Here is a 21,393-nt window from a genome sequence, read left to right on the forward strand (position 1 = left end):
GGGATAGTGGCCGATGGTGATCTTTCCTCAGACAGCCAAATGGGTATCTCAGGTTCATAAATAAACATCCCCAACACAAAGCCTCCTGCCTATCAGAGCCAACTGCTGGCTGTTCCTGACTACAAAGGCTGTGGGAAATATTATCCTTTCCCTTCAGATGAGGATTGAATTGGAGTGCGACCCTAAAGAAGACAGAAATATCTTGGCGTTTTAAGAACATGGACTTGGGAACTTGATAGATGGTCTTTGAATAGCATGCTGTAAGTTAATTTAACCTTAAATATATTTCATTTTTCGGGGGTGCCTGGGTGGCTCAGTCAGTTAAGCATCCAACTCTTGATTTCGACTCAGGTCATGATCTCTCAATGCATGGGATTGAGCCCTTCGTCAGGTTCTGCACTGACATTGTGGAGCCTGCTTGGGATTCTCTTTCTGCCCCTCCTGTGTACATGCATGCTTTCTTTCTCTATCTCAAAAATAAATAAACTTTAAAAGTACATACATTTTTCTTTTCTTTTCTTTTCTTTTCTTTTCTTTTCTTTTCTTTTCTTTTTTAGCAAGCTCTAGGCCCAACATGGTGTTTGAATTCATGACCCTGAGATCAAGAGTCACATGCTCTAACGGCTGAGCTAACGAGTCTCCACCTTAAAAATATTTCTTTGGCACTCTGTGCTAGCATTTTACATTTACAGTCTCATCTATTATCAGAACAAGCCTATGAAGTAACTTAGTTGCTAGGATTCTCCCCATTTTGAAAGATGAGGCAATTTAGGACTGGAGAGTTAAATAACCTGTTGGAGTTCCCACAGTTAAGTTAATTTAGATGGGTTAGAAATGTCTAAGGATGGAGCCTGACATATTACTATATTTTCTGAGTTGCCTGAATATATGGGCAAAAAATTGAAGGACTGTGAAGTATGAAACTAGTCAACCAAGAGTGGAAGAAAGGGCTTACCGAAGATGCTGAAGATTCTTGGTCAAGGGCAACATCAGGTTAGAAACACATGAATCTGGGGTTTGAGTTTCATCTCCCTTTGATTCATCTTTGACTAAGTTGAGTCATTTCACTGTTTCTTTTTGTACTGTTTTTATGTTTTGTTCCCTTCTACAAATCACTGCTTTTAGAGAAATGATTAAGATCTTTGTGTCTTTGGATCTTTGTATGATTAGCTTCTTTGTATCATTCACATCACTGCTCAGTTCCACCTCCTCAAAAGGCCTTTCCTAACCTTGTCTAAAAGATCCTCCTGGCCACTGTCTCACTCGTTTTATTATTCTTTAGTTTTTTTTTTTTTCTAGGCAATTATCAATGCTTGTAACCATATTATTAATTATTTGTTTATTGCCTGTCTCCTCCTATAAAACTTTTTTAATGTTTATTTATTTTTGAGAGAGAGAGGCATAGCATGAGCAGGGGAGGGGTAGAGAGAGAGGGAGACACAGAATCCGAAGCAGGCTCCGGGCCCTGAGCTGTCAGCACAGAGCCCGATGCAGGGCTCAAACCTATGGACTGTGAGACCATGACCTGATCCGAAGTCGGACGCTTAACCGACGGAGCTACCCAGGTGCCCCTATCTCCTCCATTATAGTGTGAGCTTCACAAGGGCAAAAAATTGTTTGATTTGTTTACTCAACATCCCCAGTGTCTAGAATAGAGCCTAGAAGGAGTGTACTGGATGCACACTGGGTAAGGAAAAATGGAAAGTAGGAAGGAGGGAAGGGAGGAAGGAAGGAAGGAAGGAAGGAAGGAAGGAAGAGAAGGAAGGAGAGAAGGAAACTGGTATAAAGACATTTGAGGACTTTGAGATGACATTTTGTGTTTAAGACTATATTGGCAATACTAGCTGCTGTAAGAGATAAATCCCTTAAAATCTCACTGGTTTAATACAAAAAAGCTTATTTCTTACCCATAAAATAGTCTAATGAAGATGTTCTTGGTTGCATGGTTCTTCTCTAAGTAGTGATTCAGGGATTCACGCTCCTTCCGTATTAAAAATGTGGCTTCCAAGATTGCCTTGGGAGTCATCTCCATTCCTGTCAGCTGGGAGGGTTCAAGGGCATGGAGGGTGATGCATGGGAGTTTTAACGGGCCAGGCCTGGAAGTGCTCCATATAACTTTTGACCACATTCCACTTGGTGTACTTAACTGTAAGGGAGGCTGGGAAAGACAGTCTAGCTGCATGCCTAGTATGAGAAGGAAACAGGTCTGATGAACAGCTAGCTTATCTTGCTGCTGTGGTTAAATAACTTGGTCCCTGTTAAATATCTGGAAATAAAGAGTTTAGAGTAAAATAATTCACTACTGTATATTTGCATTTATAAAATCTGCAAACCATTTGTTTCAGAGAATTTCCAAAGTCTCCATCTATGGTAAAACCATTCCCTATTCTTGAGAGGTTTTCTATTCCTCAGGGAGAGGAAAGAGAGGAGAAACTTGAACTTGACTTTTGTAAAAACTCCATTTGTATCTAAATTGCTTTACAAGATTGTGAAATGTTTAAATATAAGCTATAGTTTTGACTTGATTACAAAATCTGGCACATTTGCCCCCAAAGGTGTGGATTTTCTTTTTTTTTTTTTTTAATTTTTTTTTCAACGTTTTTAATTTATTTTTGGGACAGAGAGAGACAGAGCATGAACGGGGGAGGGGCAGAGAGAGAGGGAGACACAGAATCTGAAACAGGCTCCAGGCTCCAAGCCATCAGCCCAGAGCCTGATGCGGGGCTCGAACTCACGGACCGCGAGATCGTGACCTGGCTGAAGTCGGACGCCTAACCGACTGCGCCACCCAGGCGCCCCAGGTGTGGATTTTCTAACAGTGTACCTGTCAATACTGAAAAATACATTTCCTAAGGCTTGAAATCTTACCACCTAGAAAGGAACGGATATTTTTTTAATTTCCAAATTCTAATTTAGGCCCAGGTGAAGTCTGGTGTTTCCACTGATTCCCTTACTATAATGTTTCTTTTTTAACTTAATGCTTGCAAGACTATAAGCTCTGAAAGAATGAGTTTCAAGCCATTGGTCAGAGGGGTAGAAAGGGGATAATAGGAAAGAAATAAACATCCACACTTTTTGTCAAGACTGTGCTAGGCACTGTGCCCATGCACTTGACTTCCATTAATCCTCACACTGACCCTACAAAGAAGGTAGTGGGATCCCATATTTATTGGTGAGGACCCTTTGTCTCTGGGAGGCTAACTAACTCACTTGTGTTCCCAACACAGCAAGGGACACAGCTTGGATGTGAGCTGAGGTGGGTCTGGCTCCAAAGTCCATACTCTTGACTTGACCAGACTTGGAAAGAGAATGAAAATGAAGAACTTAAGAAATGAGCTAGAGATCAACACTGATGAGCCCTGGAATATGATTCCTTAGTCTTCTCTTTGCTGGAAATGATTAACTCCTTTATATCTCTGTTAGCCACTACACTGTAGAAAGACTGAAGTCACCTCTACAGTTAGAGCCTCAGATCCCACTACCAGATTTCTGATGTTTGTAATCACTATTAAAATCACCTTGCAAGGAGTTTTTCCAAAGTAGCTGTCTGTAGGAGCAATCAAGTTCCATTCCTGATTTTGACTGGGAAGTTTTGGCCACCCTGATCACGCCTCCATGGGAAAAATGAAACTGACAGATTAAGGGAGCAATTCCAAGAATAATTTTGGCATTCGATTTAAGACTGGAAAATAATTTTCCTTCTTATTTGGGCAAGGAAAATGCCTCAGGGACAGTAAAAGCCTACAGGAGAGGTTTAGCTGAAAGCCCTTTTTCCTCTTCCCCTTTGCCAGGCTCATGTCTGTTAAACAGCTGAACTATTTGCTACCTTCCTGAGTTTGTACTCAGTTGTTTAAAGCAGGCCTGGAAATATGCACATCAGTAAAGTAAAAAATTAAGCCAAATAGCAAGACTTCAGATTGGGGCAAACAACAGTCTTTGCAAGTACAAGAATTAAGCTAAAATTCCAGCCTTATCTAGGAGGTAAGTTTTTTGAATCCTAATTATTATATTTTGCAATATTGAATATATGTATCATTTTTGGAAAAGCCACTCCTTTAGAATCTTCTTGGATTGATACTATTTCCACCCTTTCTCAGTTATTGCATATAAAGGAACAATTGTGCTAAGACTCATTCCCTGTAAACTGGTACAATCTTCTTGGAATCTTGATGAAGCATACATTGGCAACATATATCAAAATTGCAGCACAAAATTACATACTTTTTGACTCAGAAATACCACATCCAGGAATTTATATTATATACATACTTTCACATGTACTGATATATGAACATGGTTATTCTGCACCATAGTTTATATAAAGGCAAAAAGATGGAAACAACTGAAATGTCAAGAGGACTAGCTGAGTAAATCACAGTACACATAAACAATGTAATAATATGCAGCCATCAGGATGAAAAAGGAAGCTAATATTTAATGTACTAATATTTAATAATCTCTAGGATATATAGTAAAACCTTGGCTTCTGAGCATAATTCATTCCGGAAACATGCTTGTAATCCAGAGCACTTGTATATCAAAGTGGATTTCAAGAACTTATTGGCTCAATTGTGATCATGTGACATTCAGTATCATATACTACTCGTATTGCAAGACATCACTCATTTATCAAGTCAAAATTTATTAGTAATGTTTGCTCGTTTTGTGGAACACTTACAGAACAAGTTACTCATAATCCAAGGTTTTATTGTATTGTGTTTTTTTTTTGCGGGGGGGGGTTGGGGTTTTTTTGTTTTTAAGGTTTATTTATTTTGAGAGAGAGAGAGAGCAGGAGGGGCAGAGAGAGAAGGAGAGAGAGAGACACAATCCCAAGCAGGCTCCACACTATCAGTGCAGAGCTGGACAAGGGGCTCAAACTCATGAACTGTGAGATGACCTGAGCTGAAATCAAGAGTAAGCTGCTCAACCCACTGAGCCACCCAGGCACCCCTCTAGGATATATTGTAAATGAAAAGAGCCAAATGTATAACGATGGTGCAAGTATAGGCAAAAGTTAATTTGTATAGGGTGTACATATGTTTTTGCTTTATATGCAGAAACTAGCTCTGGAAGGACACAGAGAAACTTGTAATTTTGGTTATTTGAGAGAACTGGGTAGCTGGTGAAAAAAAGACTTCCTTGTATGCTTTTTGTATCTTTCAAGTTTTGAACTATATCAACAACATGAAAGGATGATGTTTTAATTGAAAAGGCTGAGAATTAAAACACATCACAAAATAAGAATAACTAACAGTTTCTTTAATAATATTTCTTTTTCCTTTAAAAGATAATAAATAACAGAAATTGTGGAGTTATATGTTGCACCATAAGATCTGGACAGTTGAAAGCTCTCTTTACAATAACTTTGTTTGTTTGTTTTTAGTTTAATTTTATTTTTTATCAAAAAATTTTTTTAATGTTTATTTATTTTTGAGAGAGAGAGAGAAACAGAGTATGAGTAGGGGAGGGGCAGAGAGAGAGAGGGAGACACAGAATCTAAAGCAGGCTCCAGGCTCTGAGCTGTCAGTACAGAGCCCAACATGGGGCTCAAACCCATGAAAAGCAAGATCATGACCTGAGCTGAAGTTGGACACTTAACCACCTGAGGCATCCAGATGTCCTGTTGTGTTTTTTTTTTTTAAGTTTATTTATTTATTTTGAGAGAGAGAGAAAATGAGAGTGAGCCAGTGGGGTGGGGGGGGGGGGTGGGCAGAAAGAAAGGAAGAGAGAGAGAATCCCAAGCACTGATAGTGCAGAGCCTAAGATAGGGCTTGAACTCACAAACCATGAGATCAAAACCAAGAGTTGGACACTTACCAACTGAGCCACCCAGGTACCCCTACAATAACTTTGAATCAAAGAAAAATCCAACAGAATATCCAAGACTAAACTGCAAACTATATAGAAGACAAATATTATGAAATTTCTAGATATTTTCATGGTTTCAAAGTGTCTCTTCATATATTGTTTATTAGTTGTAAGGAGCACAAGAGTATACAGTGAAGAAACTGGGCAACACCTTGACTGGATGATTGAAATTAATATCGTCATAGAGGCAGAAAGATATCTTGTGACAAATAACTTATGGGAATGTAAAACCAGGTTGTAATCAGAAGTAAACCCAAACTGAAGAACTGATCTATATTCTTTTTTTTTTTAAGTTTATTTACTTACTTTGAGAGGGAGAGACAGAATCCTAAGCAGTTTCTATGCCAACCAGCACAGAGCCCCACACAGGGCTCAAACTCAAGAACTGTGAGATCATGATCTGAGACCAAGCGTCCATTGCTCAATGACTAAGCCACACATGAGGCCCATCTGACCTGTATTCTTTTAAAAATGTCAGTGCTGTGAAACATGGGTTATTTCACATTAAAAGAGACTAAACAGACATGACAACTAAGTTCAACTAAATGTCTTCCAATTCAACTAAATGTCTTCCTGGACTGGGTCTTGCACTAACAGGAAAAACAATATTATAAAGAACATTATTGGAACAATTCACAAAATGAGACTATGGATTATAGATTAGATTAAAGTAATGTACCAATAGTTTTGTATGAAATGTTGTCCTTCAGGGGTGCCTGGCTGGCTTAGTAGGTAGAGCATGCAACTCTTGATCTTGGGGTTGTGAGTTCAAGCCCCATGTTGGGTGTAGAGATTACATTAAAAAAAGAAAAATCTTAAAAAAATGAAATGTTCTTCAGAAGTACATGTAATTGTAGTAAGAGGTGTAGTAAAGGAGAGTCATATATGCAATTTACTCTCAAATGGTTGATAAAAAATTATGCATAATTATGCATGCATCGATATACATCTATAGAGACAGTGAATTATAAAGCAAATGTGGCAAAATGTCAAAAATTGATAGATTTTTTGTGAATGTACTGATTGCAACTTAATTGTTCACTTTAAAATGGATAATTTTAGGGTTCCTGGGTGGCTCAGTCAGTTAAGGGTCTGACTCTTGATTTTGTTTCAGGTCATGATCTCGTGGTTCATGGGTTCAAGCCCCACACTGAGCTGTATGCTGAGAGCATGGAGCCCGCTTGGGATTCTCTCTCTCTCTCTCTCTCTCTCTCTCTCTCTGTCCCCCCCAAACATAATAAACTTTAATAAATAAATAAGTGAAGTAGTTAATTTTATATTATGTGAATTTCACCTCTATGAAAAAAGATTGATGGATTTCAGCAAAGGGTATTAGGGTATCCAGAATTTCTGTGTACTAATCTTACAATATTTCTATAAATTTGAAATTATAAAAAATAAAGAAGAAGAAGAGGGGTGCCTGGGTGGCTCAGTCAGTTAAGCAGTTAAGCATCCGACTTTGTCTCAGGTCATGATCTCACAGCTTATGAATTCAAGCCCTGTATTGGGCTCTCTGCTGTCAGCACAGACCCTGCTTCGGATCCTCTGTCTGCCTCTCTCTGCCCCTCCCCTGCTTGCACTGTCTCTCTGCCTCTCTCAAAATAAATAAATAAATTCAAAGAAAAAAGTTACAGAATCTCTATGTGTCACTTAGTTTCCAGGAAAATGGACACCCTAATAGGTGGTTCAACAGAGAAGATTTAATTTTGAAATTAAAGCACTTTAGACAGATCTTAAAGGACAGAAAGAAGGAAAGGGACACTGAGGTAACTTCAAGGTAATGCCTGCAGGTAGCAGCTGCCATGCTCTGACAGAGGTCCCACCGAGCTGAGACTCAGGCCTCTGAGGGGGTACAGTGGGGCTGGTTCAGGGAGCATGGGAAAAGAATCTGGAGGCTAAAACCAGCTGCTGTTGCTACCACCATAGTAAAAAGGCATTGATGGCTGAAGTTTGAGTTTCCTTCTCCTGCCTTCAAGCCCCCCCTCTAGTATCCCCTACTGGTAGAACCTAAAAGCAGCCAGCTGACACAGAAGGAATACAGCTTGTAGAGTTCCAGCCCCACCTCACAAAGTCCAGCATGGAGGATTCAAAACCACTAGCATGTAAGACTCAAAGTACTTGGAAAAGCAATTCTTTCTGGATTTGGATTTGACAGATAATAGCTTAACAATAGACATGCTCTACATATCAGAATTCTGAGACGCATATATAAAGCCCACCTTGAAAGAAAAGTCACAGTCTTAAATACAAAGACTAATATAGATTGATTCACGTTATTTAATAATAATGTATATTTATTTAATGTATCTTATTTAATAGTAGTAGTATTAGTATTAGCATTTGTAACTTCTATAAACTGACCCCAAACACTAATCTAATACTGAACCACTGCTCCTATGGAAAATATAGAGTTAGCTTCCTGTGGCCCTCTGGTCACAATATTTTTGTCAAATAATCAATGCATAACTTTGTTTATGGGTGTTTTGCTTAAAAACAGCTTGTTTATTATATATTGTTAATAGATTAACATTGAAGTCATGCTCAACAGCACTATAACTCATGTCTAAATAAAGCTAATATAACACATGTAATTTTTCCTTAAGGTACATCACAACATTCTTGCACTTAGGAACATTAGGCAGCACCTCAGCACTTAATGTAAGGGTATAAACAGTGAAATCACAAGTAAATAGATAAACAGCCACACAAAAATGTGGAATAAGAAGGCAGAGTGTCACCTTATTCAACCTCAGATAGGAACAAGAACAACAACCAATTTTTTTTTGCCATTCTGCACATGTCTGAGAATGACTTCAAAAGCACCTGAAGACTGACTGTATGTAAGTGTGGTAGGCAATACTGACATAGCTCTAGCGATCCCTAATACCTGTATTCACACCCTTGTGAATTCTCTTCCCCTGGAGCATGGACTAGACCTAATGATTTCCTTCTAATAAATAAAATTCAGCAGTAGTGATGGATTGAAACTTCTGTAAGTAGATTACTGTAGGGGAGGAAGACAATCCTTTGCCTTTTATCCTTCTAAGTCCTCAGCTAGGCCCTTTGTAACAAAAGACATATTAAAAGAGAAAAACAAAATGACATTATTAACATGCATATCTCATATATACATGGGAGAGAATTGGAAAGAGTAACTCAAAGAGGTGGCTTAGAACTCTGACTTATATATATCTTCAACAAAGAACAATAAATCTGTAGAGAAATGTCAGGGCAAAGGAAAGTAATTTTACACTTCCAAGGGTGGCAAACTGTGGGAAAGTAAATATATGGGAAACTAATGGCAAATAAAAGCCAGTCAGGGAGTGCCTGGCTGGCTCAGTCCAAAGAGCATGTGACTTGATCTTGGGGTTGTGAATTCAAGCCCCACTTGGATGTAGATGTTACTTAAAAATAAAATCTCAAAAAAAAAAAAAAAAAGAAAAGAAAAGGCTATTTAGTAAAATTTGTTATGTAGATTCCTCTAGTGTCACCTCCAGGATGCTATGGGTCTAAAATTGTCTCTGGTAATTAACTTTTGTCCTCTCTGGTAGAAAGGGGAGGAGGGATACCTTTTAATATTTATGTCCTACTTTTGGGCAAATGGGGGAGGGCAGGGAGATTTTCTTGTATCTGCTTCTCAATTGTATTCAGCTCAAAATAATTCTTATTTTTGTTTGTTTTAAGTTTATTTATTCATTTTGAAAAAGAGAGTGCATACATGCAAGTGGTGGAGGGGCAGAGAGAGAGGGAGAGAGAGAATCCCAAGCAGGATCTACACTGTCAGTGCAGAGCCTGATGTGGGCCTTGATCTCACAAACTGTGAGATCATGACCTGAGCCAAAATCAAGAATCGGATGCTTAACTCACTGAGCCACCCAGGTGCCCCTCAAAATTATTTTTACAACAAAGAGACCTATTTTGGGGTGACATATCCTGGGTGACATATTCCTTCATTACAAAATACTGCTACTGTCATCTTACTGGTCCTTTTTATCCCCGGCTGTTCTCTCATGCCTGCTCTGTTGGTGAAGGCCAGCTGTCAAGGAATTAACATCCAACCTCAGACCAACAGCCAAAGGGGAACTGAGCCACTGAGTGAGTTTGGAAGTCGTTCTATCCCAGTTGAATCTAGGGATGACTGTGTTATTGGCCAATACCTTGAATGCAGCCTCACCATAGATCCTAAAGCAGAGGGCCCAGTAAAGCTGGGATTTTTGACCCACAGAAACTATAAGATAATAAATGTATGCTGTTTTACAGACACATGGGAAGACGCTCAACATCACTAATCTTCAGGGAAATGCAAATCAAAACCACAATGACATATCACCTTACACCTGTCAGAATGGCTATTATCAAAAAGACAAATAACAAGTGTTGGAGAGGGTATGGAGAAAAGAGAACTCTTGTACACTGTTGGTGGGAATTAAAATTTTTTTAATGTTTATTTTTGAGGGGGAGAGAGAGAGAGAGAGAGGCAGAGTGTGAGTGGGGGAGAGGCAAAGAGAGGGAGACACAGAATCTGAAGCAGGCTTCAGGGTCCAAGCTGTCAGCACAGAGCCTGATGCAGGGCTCGAACCCATGAACCATGAGAATATGACCTGAGCCAAAGTTGGACAATTAACCTACTGAGCCACCCAGGTGCCCCACTGTTGGTGGGAATTTAAGTTGGTGCAACCATTATGGAAAACAGTATGGAGTTTCTTCAAAAAATTAAATATAGGACCAGCAATTCCACTTCTGGGTATTTATCCCAAGGAAACTAAAATACTAACTTGAAAAGGTATATGCACCCCTATGTTCACTGTAGCATTATATACAATAGCCAAGACATGGAAACAACTTTAGTGTTCACTGAAGGATGAATGGACAAAGAATATGCAGTATGTAGGGATGCCTGGCTGGCTCAATTGGTAGAACATGAGATTCTCAATCCTGGGGCTGTGAGTTCAAGCCCCACATTAGGCATGCAGCCTACTTTAAAAGAAAGAATATGTGGTATATATAAAAACAATGGATATTACTCAGCCATAAAAAACAATGAAATCTTGCCATTTGTGACAACATAGGTGGACCGAGAGGGTATTATGCTAAGTGAAATGAGTCAGAGAAAGGCAAATACTATATGATTTCATTTATATGTGGAGTCTAAAAAACAAAACACATGAACAAACAAAAAGCAGAAACAGACCCATACATACAGAGAAGAAACAGATGATTGTCAGAGGGAAAGAGGGTATGGGAGGATGGGCAAAAAGGAATGAGGGGAGTAGTAGGTATAGGCTTACAATTATGGAATGAATAAGTCACAGGGATGAAAGGTACAGCAACAATGCGTACAGTCAATGAAATTGTAAGTGTTGTATGGTCACAGATGGAAGCTACACTTGTGGTGAACACAGCATGACATACAGAGTGTCATATCACTATGTTGTACACCTGAGATGAATGTACCATTGTGTGTCAACTATAATTTGATTTTTTTTTAAGTATGTTGTTTTACATCACCAAGTTTTAAGGTAATTTATTAACAATAATTAGTAATAGGCAACTAATACAATAAAAAAAATTAAACAAATTAAGCACTGAGTATAAAAACATTTTCAAAACCAGAATAAACATAAGGAAAGCAAAGATTGGGTGCCTGGGTGGCTCAGTCGGTTAAGCATCCGACTTCGGCTCAGGTCATGATCTCAGGTTTGGGAGTGCGAGTCTCACATCCGGCTCTGTGCTGACAGCTCGGAGCCTGTAGCCTGCTTCAGATTCTGTGTCTCCCTCTCTCTCTGCCCCTCCCCCTTGAGTGCTCTCTCTCTCTCTCTCTCTCTCTCCTTCAAAAATAAATAAACATTAAAAAAATTAAAAAAAAAAAAGGAAAGCAAAGATCAAATCCAAAAATCAACAAGTTAGAGATTTAAAAAATTGTAGAACTGAAAAATAAATCCAAGAACCAACTCTTTGAAATGCAGTAAACTACTAACTTACCTAAGAAATAAAAAAAAAGAGGGGCACCTGGGTGGCTTAGCCAGTTAAGCATCCAACTCTTGATTTTGGTTCAGGTCTTGATCTCACAGTGAGATTGAGCCCCATGTCAGGCTCTGCACTGACAGTGGGGAGCCTGCTTGGGATTCTTTCTCTCCCTCTCTCTCTGCCCCTTCTCTACTTGCACACACATGCACTCACTCTCTCTCTCAAAATAAATAAGCATTAATAAAAATAATAAAAAAGAAGAAAACATGAATATACAAAATAAAAATGAAGATGGGAAAATAAGCACAGATACAGAAAATTTTTATTTTATTTTTTGTTTATTTTTGAGAGAGAGAGAGAGCAGGGGAGGGGCAGACTGTGGATCTGAAGCGGGCTCTGCAATGACAGCAGGGAGTCTGATGCCACGCTTGAACTTACAAACCATGAGATCATGGCCTGAGCTGAAGTCAGACACTTAGCTGACTGAGCCACCCAGGTGGCCCTAGAAAAAGATTGTAAAGGACTTGGTTGAGAGGTCAGTCTACTCTCTGTTGGTACTGTGTCTCTTCAGCTTGAGCAATTGCTCCAATAAAGCCTTGCCTGCCTTTACTGGGCAAAGGAAAGAAGAAAGAAAGAAAAAAGTACTTGATTGGAAAGAAAGAAAGAAAGAAAGAAAGAAAGAAAGAAAGAAAGAAAGAAAGAAAGAAAGAAAAGGAAGACAAGAAAGGAAGAAAGGAAGAAAGAGAGAGAGAAGGAGGGAGGGAGGAAGGAAGAAAGAAGAAAGAAAAGTACTTGATTCAACTTTATAAATTATTAAAATTACTAAAAGAAAATGTTTATTTCATACATGAGTCCCTTCCTTTTCCCTATGGGGAAGTCAAATGATATAAATATAGGCTTTGTGGCTTTATCCTATTCTCTGTAATTGAGGGTGAAATTGGGTGAAAATCTTACAAAGCAGTATTTTTCAATCTGCATGTCACAACCTATCAATGGTTATGAAATCTGTGTAGTGAATCTTGATCAGAATTTTAAAATAACATAGAATATAAAAATCAGAGTGGAATACATGTTATTAATAAAATATAATAAGGATAAGTGTTGTTTTCATAAAACTTGTACTTCAGATACGTGTGTGTGAATGTGTACACATTAGTTGTGGTATAAAAGTGTATTTTTTACTCTTTGTCCAAGTCAAAAGCATTTGAGATTCACTAGTGCAGGTCTCAGGGTATGTGGAAAGTGATTACATACACAAAGATAACTCCCTAGAGTATCTTTAATTGGGAGCCCCAACACAGAAACAGGATGGTACAACTTTTATCCATTAAAATGTACGCCACAATCTTATAGGTTTCAAACTGACTCATTTTTTCCAGGGGTTAACTTTGCTTTCTCTACCTGCTGTATAGTATCATTGGCGATTTCCATCTGTTCCAATGATCTTGTATTTCATGGCAACTGTTAGACTTCTTCAGTTTTATCCATTTTAAAATTATGGGTGCATGTTTTTTATATCGAGAATTTGTTCATTTCTTGCTACATGGTGGATTCCTGAATTTTATGTTATTTTTCCTTTAGTTTTAAGTTATATATATGTTTTCCATATGGAATCTATCTGCCAAACATATGGAAAAACAAAATAAAAACACTGAAGATCAAGCCATTTCACCAGCCCTTTGGGTTGCCCTTACCTCCTAACTTAACTCCTTCTTCCTGCTCTTCTCTGCTTTCCTCCTAAATATTGCATTGAGAAGGCATATTGGCATTCCTCTCTCTCAGCCTTCACTCTGGGGGAAAGGCTGTCACGGTATAAATAGACCAATGGAAAGGCCTATGTATCAGGGAACCGAACACTGGCTAACAGCCAACAAAGACCTGAGCTCTGACAACAGCCACACAACTGAGCTTGGAAGTGGATCCTCCCCTAGTTGAGCCTTGAGACGACAGAGGATCTGTCCTGGCTGACAACATAATTGCTTCCTTGTGAGAGACCCTGAGCCGAAACGAAGGACCCAGCAAAGATGTATCTGGATTCTTGACCCACAGAAACTGTGAGATAATGTTTGCTGTCTTAAGTTGGTATGATTTGGGGTAATTTGTCACACAACAAAGGGGCAAGTCACCCATTGTTTGAGCTTTGGTTGGAGATGTGGCTCAGCCTCTATCAGAGGTGTTGAAAGGAGCCAGGTATGGTTTGTCCTCAATTCCTGATGAATTTGGGCACATGTGAGCACATGACCCAGGCTCACCCTATCCAGGAAGGGCCTAGGATTTAGCGACCTAAATCCCTAAAGAAGTAGGGATGGCTGAGGAATGATTCTTTACAATGCCCTCCCCTCACCCCCAGCTACACCAAGTGTTCCACAGCAGAGGTACCAATGCCAACTCCCTAGCAAGACTGTTCCTTCAGAGGACTCTGGCCCTCAATTTCCCTTATCTTTAAAATGGAGATAACAACAGTTCCTTTAATGTAGGTTTGCTGTGAAGATTACATGAATCCAAATGAAGTGCTTAGGTCAGCATACTGGCATACAGTAAGTGCTATTTTATTAAAAAAAATGTTTTTAATGTTTAATTAGTTTTGAAGGAGAGAGAAACGGAGAGTGAGCGGGGGAGGGGCAGAGAGAGGGAGACACAGAATCCTAAGCAGGCTCCAGGCTCTGAGCTGTCAACACAGAGCCAGATGTGAGACTCGCACTCACAAACCGTGAGATCATGACCTGAGCCGAGGTCAGACGCTTAACTGACTGAGCCACCCAGGGGCCCCTAGTAAGTGCTATTTTAATGTTGACTTTTATTATTATTTTATACGTGAGGAAATTAAGGCCCTGAACAATAATTTGCCAGGATTGGAACTCATACTGAACAAGTGGAAGGGGATATAAGAAAATGGGAGCTCCTTACCCCTTTGCTTTTAGGAAACTTGTAGAAAGATGCTCTAAAATTGAGAGTTGCTGACACTGAAGACAGAGAATCAATGGGAGAGTTTTGAGTAACAATGTGGAGTCATGCTTTACCACTCCCAAGGCATTTGGTCTCCCCTGCATGGGAGAGAGTTCAGATTCCCAGTGTAGTTTGCTTCTTCAGGGTTGAGCTGCTAAGAAACCTCGAATTGAGTAGTGGGATCAGGGCAGCTCCGCGTTTTCCCTGTGGGCTATCTCAAATAGTTAACACTTCCTGAGAGCTTACCGTGTGACTGGCACTAGTCTACCACATGCTTTTTTTTTTTTTTGGCATTAACTTATCCCAGAAACCTTATGGGGTAGTTACTATCTCCATTTTACAGATGAGGGAACCAAAGCACAGAGAAGTTAAGTAACTTACCCAAGGTCACACAGCTAGTGAATAGCAGAGCTTTGAATTTGGGCAGTTTAGCCCCAGATTATGCTCCTAACCACTGTGTTTCCCTGCCTCTCAGGTGAAGTGGTTCAGTCCTCCCAACCTCTAAGCAGTCTCGTGCAAGCGCTCAGCAACTACCTCATGTGCTGGTCACTATGGTCGGCTGAGTGCTGGTGCCCAAAGATACCCAAATCCTAATGTCCAGAACCTGTGAATGTTACCTTGTATGGCAAAAAAGATTTTACAGATGTGATTAAACAGAGATTATCCCAGATTATTCAGGCAGGCACTAACTGTAATCACAAGTGCCCTTATGACAGGGAGCCAGAGGGGATTTGAGTATAAAAGAGCAAGTAGGAGACCTGAGGGTGGAAGCAAGAGGTTGGAGTGATTCAAGGAAGGAGTCAGGAGTTAAGGATGAAGGCAGCCTCGAGAAATGAGAAAGGGCAAGAAAATGGATTCTGTCATACAGCACCAAAAAGAGCCACTCTGCCTGCAGCTTGCCTTTAGCTCAGGAAAACTGATTTCAGACTTCTGACTTCAGGAAGTGTAAGAAGGGGCACCATAATGGCTCAGTCAGTTAAGCATCCGACTTTGGCTCAGGTCATGGTCTCATGGTTGGTGAGTTCAAGTCTGGCATCGGGGCTCGCTTCAGATCTTCTGTCTGTCTGTCTCTCTCTCTCTCTCAGCCCCTCCCCCACTCGAGGTCTTCTCTCTCTTCCTCCCTCTCTCTCTCTCTCAAAAATAAACATTAGGGGCGCCTGGGTGGCTCAGTCGGTTAAGCGTCCGACTTCAGCTCAGGTCATGATCTCACGGTCCGTGAGTTCGAGCCCCGCGTCCGGCTCTGGGCTGATGGCTCAGAGCCTGGAGCCTGCTTCTAATTCTGTGTCTCCCTCTCTCTCTGCCCCTGCCCCGTTCATGCTCTGTCTCTCTCTGTCTCAAAAATAAATAAACGTTAAAAAAAATAAATAAATAAAATAAACAAAATAAAAAAAAAGAAGCACCATATTGCAGAGATGCTGAACCAAAAAAAAAAAAGTGTAAGAAAAAAATCTGTGCTTTTTTAAGCCATTAAATTTGTGGTCATTTGTTACAGCAGCAATAGGAAACCAATACAGTCACCAACTTCAAGGGTGCCTCATTTCTGGGGTCACGGCATTAGGGCAGGGATTACAGGCAATTCTACCCCCATTGTCCCTGCCCCCATCAGTCATCTGTCACATCATATGCCAGCAGCTTCCATTCCTTCATTCACATATTTACTGAGTGCCTCTTAGGGTCTAGGCACTACTAGAAGTCCTGGGCTTATAATCAGCAGTAAACAAGACAAAAATGTTACCTCACAGCTTCCATTCCAATGGAAGAGAGAGACCAAACACACACAAATGAAAAAATAAATTCTCTGAAGACAATTTGTTTAGCTTAGGCCTCAGTCATTACTCACCTGGGAAACTTCACCTGCCTTTTCATGAAAGACATCCTTGTCCAGTTTCTTTGTGAGCCAGACCCTGTGTGAGGCTCCTTCACTCTTGGGCCCCCTCACCCCAACCAATGCATTTACCACACCAGAGTTCTTTCCTTTTTTAAAAATTTTTAAAAGTAATCTCCACGCCCAACATGGGGCTTGAACCCATCACCCCGAAACCAAGAGTTGTGTGCTCCACCACCTGAGCCAGCCAGGTGCCCCCAGTGTTATTTCTTCAATGGCCCATCATCTCTGAGGGATCAAGACCAAATTCCTTAGCATAGCTCAAAAGATCCTTCTGGCTTTGGTTCCTGTTCCCCACTCAGCCTCATCCCACCCTTTCCTTGCTCTGCCTGACCTTGCCCTCCAGTTCAGCTGACCCGCTGGTGTTTTTTAACAAGGCCAGGACCCTTCTCTAGGCCTTTGTCGGCCTACTCACCTGCCTAGGATGCCCTTCCCTATTCCTCTTATGGAAAGCCTTACCAGGACCCCCAAGTCTGGGTTGGTTTTCCAAGGTTGGTCTCCTCCTTGGGGAATGGGACTGCCCACTTCATTTGTCTTGGAATTGTTAGTGTGCTGTACAAAACCTCCAGGCACACAAGAAGCCCTCATAAACATTTCCTGAATGAACGAGTGTAAGTGAAGAGGTTTCGCACATCTAACCCTAGGAGTGAAGAGAAAGAAGTCATTCATGAGAGCTAGGTGTGCCTTTCAGAGAATGTGAAATTTCAGACATGCTTCGTGGAAGGGCCAAGGCTTGGCAGGGCTTCTCCAGGCTGGCAAGCTGGAGCGGGTTTTGGGAGACCAAGCTGAGCTTAGAAGTTTGGGGAGGAGGCTGAGGGGAGGAAGCTTATTAGTCATGGCTGCAGGAAGGAAGTTTGAAGAAAACAGAAAGGTTTTTAAAATCACCTTGTTGAGGTGCGTGGGCCTTCATTATTTAGGTGTCAGAAAACTATTACAGGGGGCAAGTTGTTGGGCTTCGATGTACTGGACCATTAGGAGGCCCTTCTCTAGAGACGTGTTACAAAGAGCCACTTCTTAACGCACGTCTCTGCCTGGTAAACCACTCATCCCTGAAGGAAAGAACTGGAAAGCTTCTTCCTTTATTTGGGCCAGGCTGCTTTCAGATGGCTCAGACTGCCCCCCTGGGAAGGGAGAGGAAAAAGGTAGGAGGAAGAAGTCAGAGCTAGGAGGCAGTCAAGCCCCAGAGAAGACAAGTTGCTAGAGAAGCCCCAGAATCTTCAGTGGGCTGATTCTGTGATCCATAGGCACTCTTAAAGCTGGAAGGGGAGTGGTATTGTCTTTGTGTCTAAAGCTTGTTTATTCCCCTGGGGCTGGTTCTTTGATTGCTGTGCTTTAGACTATTTGCATATCAATTAGACACAGTGGAACAATAGTCACACAAACCGCCAGGTGGGCTGGTCTCTGGACAGAGTTGAAGGAAGGTTGACCTTCAACTCTTCTGGGAATCTCTACAGCAATTTAAGGGACTGAAGAGCTTATTCAGAAGATGGGCTGGGTGGGGCCCAAACTTGTATTCTTTTTAACTGTTTTCAGGCTGAGAGGAGATAGGAGAGGATGACATTTCTCTCTTGTACCAGCTCCCCTGCTCCCCCTCATTCCAGCCCTGCGTGCTGTCACTTTTCTCCACATCCCCCCACGCGCTGCCACTAAAAGGGCAGCACCCCACTCCAGTTGCCACCAGATGTAGGATTTTCCAAGGGGCTAGCATTTCTGGTTGTTCCTGATCTGTGAGTGAATCCTGATGCCAAATCTCTTCCCTGTGTCTGTGTCTTGATCCCTTCACCAGCCCCACATGGTGTCATTTCACTCAACATTTCTTTAAAGACTGGTGTTGTCCTCTCATACTGAAGTGGTTGCTACTAGTGACATTGTGAAACTTTTGCAGAAAAATGGAGCCCTTCAGTGATTGAGGAATAAAAAATGTTTAAATATAATTTCAAAAAAATTGAGGACCTTATATACATAGACATCATGCCTCTTGTAGAAAAGATTGCTCATCACTAATCCATGCTTGGTTTACTGCCTTCTCAAAGTTTCACAGGAGAGGCATACAGGTCCCTTAGTAGCCAAGACTGTGGGATCTGTGAACCTTGAGGCTGTGTCATTTATTCCGGAAGCTGACACACAGCTGACATTCAGTAAACACATTCGTATATTTAGGAGCGAAGCCACCAGTAGTCTCTGGGCTGACTTCTCCCTCATGCCCCACCCTTTCTGCATAAATCATCAACTCAGGTCTCACTCCTGCAAAACCAAACCAAACAAGTATCTCCATAACCCCTCCCCCACCTCACCCCACTCCCTCACTTGGCCCTGCCGGCTTCCTTAGCTCCCTTTGTAGGAAAAAAGAGCTCCACTTCTATTCACTCACTATCCCCCAATATTATGAAATCTGCCTTGAGCATCCATTACTCACAGAAACTGTACCCACTACATTCGTCAGTAGCCTCTTCATTGAGAAACCAGTCCGGCCCTGTTTAGTCTTTAGCGTGTGCTGTTGTTGATGGTTTTACCTGGACATGCTTCCATCATGGCTTCCCCAACGACATGCTATTCCAGTTCTCTAAGGACCTTTTCAGGCCACTTCTCCCCTCCTCCACTTCAGAGCCTTTTGTAATTTTTACTTATGACCTCATCAACACAGGAGTTGCCAAGAATTCTAATGCTGATCTCCACCCCCCACCCCCCACCCTTTCGCTCATCTAGACCATTGCTCCCAAATGTGCTCCACCTGGCCAGCAACATTGGCATCATTGAGAGCTTGTGAGAAATGCAGAATCGCAGGTCCTACCTTGGGCTTCCTGCATCAGAATCCGCACTTTTACTGAGTGACTCATCTGCACCTTAAAGTTGAAGAAATTCTGGTCTATAGCAGTGTTGTCCAATAGAAATACAAAGTGGGCCCCATGTGTAATTAAAATGTCTAATAACTACACTTAAAAAGCTGAAGAGATACAAGTGAAATTAATTGTGATCATGTAGTTCATTTAACTCAATATATCCACAATGTTGTAACTTCAACATGTAACACGTATAAAAATTATGGAAATGTTTTATGTTCCTTCTTCTGTAGTAAGTTTTTGAAATTCAGAGTATATTTTATACTTACAGCACACCTCAATTCACCCCACCACAATTTTTTAAAAATGTTTATTTTTTTTGAGAGAGTGAGGAACAGAGTGCAAGCAAGGGAGGGGCAGAGAGAGAGGGAGACAAGGAATCCGAAGCAGTCTCCAGGCTCTGAGCTGTCAGCAGAGTTGGAAGAAGGGCTCAAACTCACGAACCAACTGTGAGCTGATGACCTGAGCCAAAGTAGGATGTTTAACCAACTGAGCCACCCAGGTGCCTCCATTCTACCACATTTTAAGTCACATGGCTGATGCCTACAGTATTAGTCAATGCAGCTGTAGCGTTTAGCATGAATATAAGAATTTAGGGTTTAAAGTGAAATAATCTGAGTGTGATCTAACTTCAGCACTTCTTAGCTTTGTGATCGTGTGCAAATTTCCCTCTCTGCATTTCCTTTCCTCATGTTAGCAGACAATAATATTCACTATCTAACAGAGTCTCAGTAAAGATTAGAGATAATGAATATAAATGTATGCAGCACATGATAAATGGTGACTATACTTTTCTTTTTGGAGATTTATCTCATTACAGTAAAACCATGGTTTACGAACATAATTTGTTCTGGAAACATGCTTGTAAACCGAAGCATTCATATATCAAAATGAATTTCAAGAACCATTGGCTCATGTGATATTCGGCATCATGTACTGCTTGTCGTATTGCAAGACATTGCTCATTTATCAAGTTAAACTTTATTAGAAATGTCTGCTTGTCTTATGGAACACTCACAGAACAAGTTACAACCCAAGGTTTTGCTGTATATGCAACATGATAGACAACATGTTAATTATTATTTGCAAAAGGCTTTTTATAAGTGTAATGGTTATTAAAAGATTGTTTTAGTGCTTCATATGATTCTTAGTAGCTGATTCAAAATGTAAACGATTTATTTTTTTAAGTTTTTATTTAAATTCCAGGTAGTTAATGTATCAAAATGTAAGCAATTTAAATCTATTTAAATCCTTGCTTTCTAACGTTATATAATGGCAGACTCTGGAGCCAGACTTCCTAGGTTCAAATCCTAGCTTTGTCACTTACCAGCTGTGCCTCAGTTTCCTCATCTAAAATAGGACTTCTAATAGTCTCTATACTATGGAGTTGTTGCAAAGAGTAAATACATAGAAATTCCTCACACCAGTACCTGACCCATAGAGGTGATGTGGGATTGTCGAGCCCACCAGTCAAAGAATTCTTGAGATGTTTTAGGTGCAGAATGGTAGTTTGGGGCACCTAGGTGGCTCAGTCAAACGTCCAACTTCAGCTCAGGTCATGATCTCACGGTCTGCGAGTTCGAGCCCCGCGTCAGGTTCCGTGCTGACAGCTCAGAGCCTGGAGCCTGCTTCGAATTCTGTGTCTCTCTCTCTCTGCCCCTCTCCCATTTGTGCACGCACGTGCACACACTCTCTCTCCGTCTCTCTATCTCTCAAAAATAAATAAACATTAAAAAAAAAAAAAGGAATGATGGTTTTATTACAGCACAGGGACAGGACCCATGGACAGGAAGAGCTGCATTGTGATTGTGGGGAGTGACTGATAATATAGGTGTTTCTATCCTATGGAGGTGAAGGTGCTACAGGAAATTGAGTCTAGAGTTCCTG

General features: G+C 40.8%; 1 protein-coding gene across 12 annotated transcripts in view; it reads right to left on the reverse strand.

Moving 5' to 3' along the window:
- Positions 1-19,261, reverse strand: part of REST (RE1 silencing transcription factor) — a 103,065-nt gene extending 83,804 nt beyond the window's left edge. For all 12 annotated transcript variants that reach the window (XR_006216996.1, XR_006216995.1, XR_006216994.1 and 9 more), the window contains exon 1: positions 19,180-19,261. The gene's annotated coding sequence lies outside the window, so the exon portion shown is untranslated. The remainder of the gene's footprint in view (positions 1-19,179) is intronic.
- Positions 19,262-21,393: the final 2,132 nt, after the last annotated feature.

The sequence above is a fragment of the Panthera tigris genome, chromosome B1 (assembly GCF_018350195.1).
Source record: "Panthera tigris isolate Pti1 chromosome B1, P.tigris_Pti1_mat1.1, whole genome shotgun sequence".
In the NCBI taxonomy this organism is placed as follows: domain Eukaryota; kingdom Metazoa; phylum Chordata; class Mammalia; order Carnivora; family Felidae; genus Panthera; species Panthera tigris.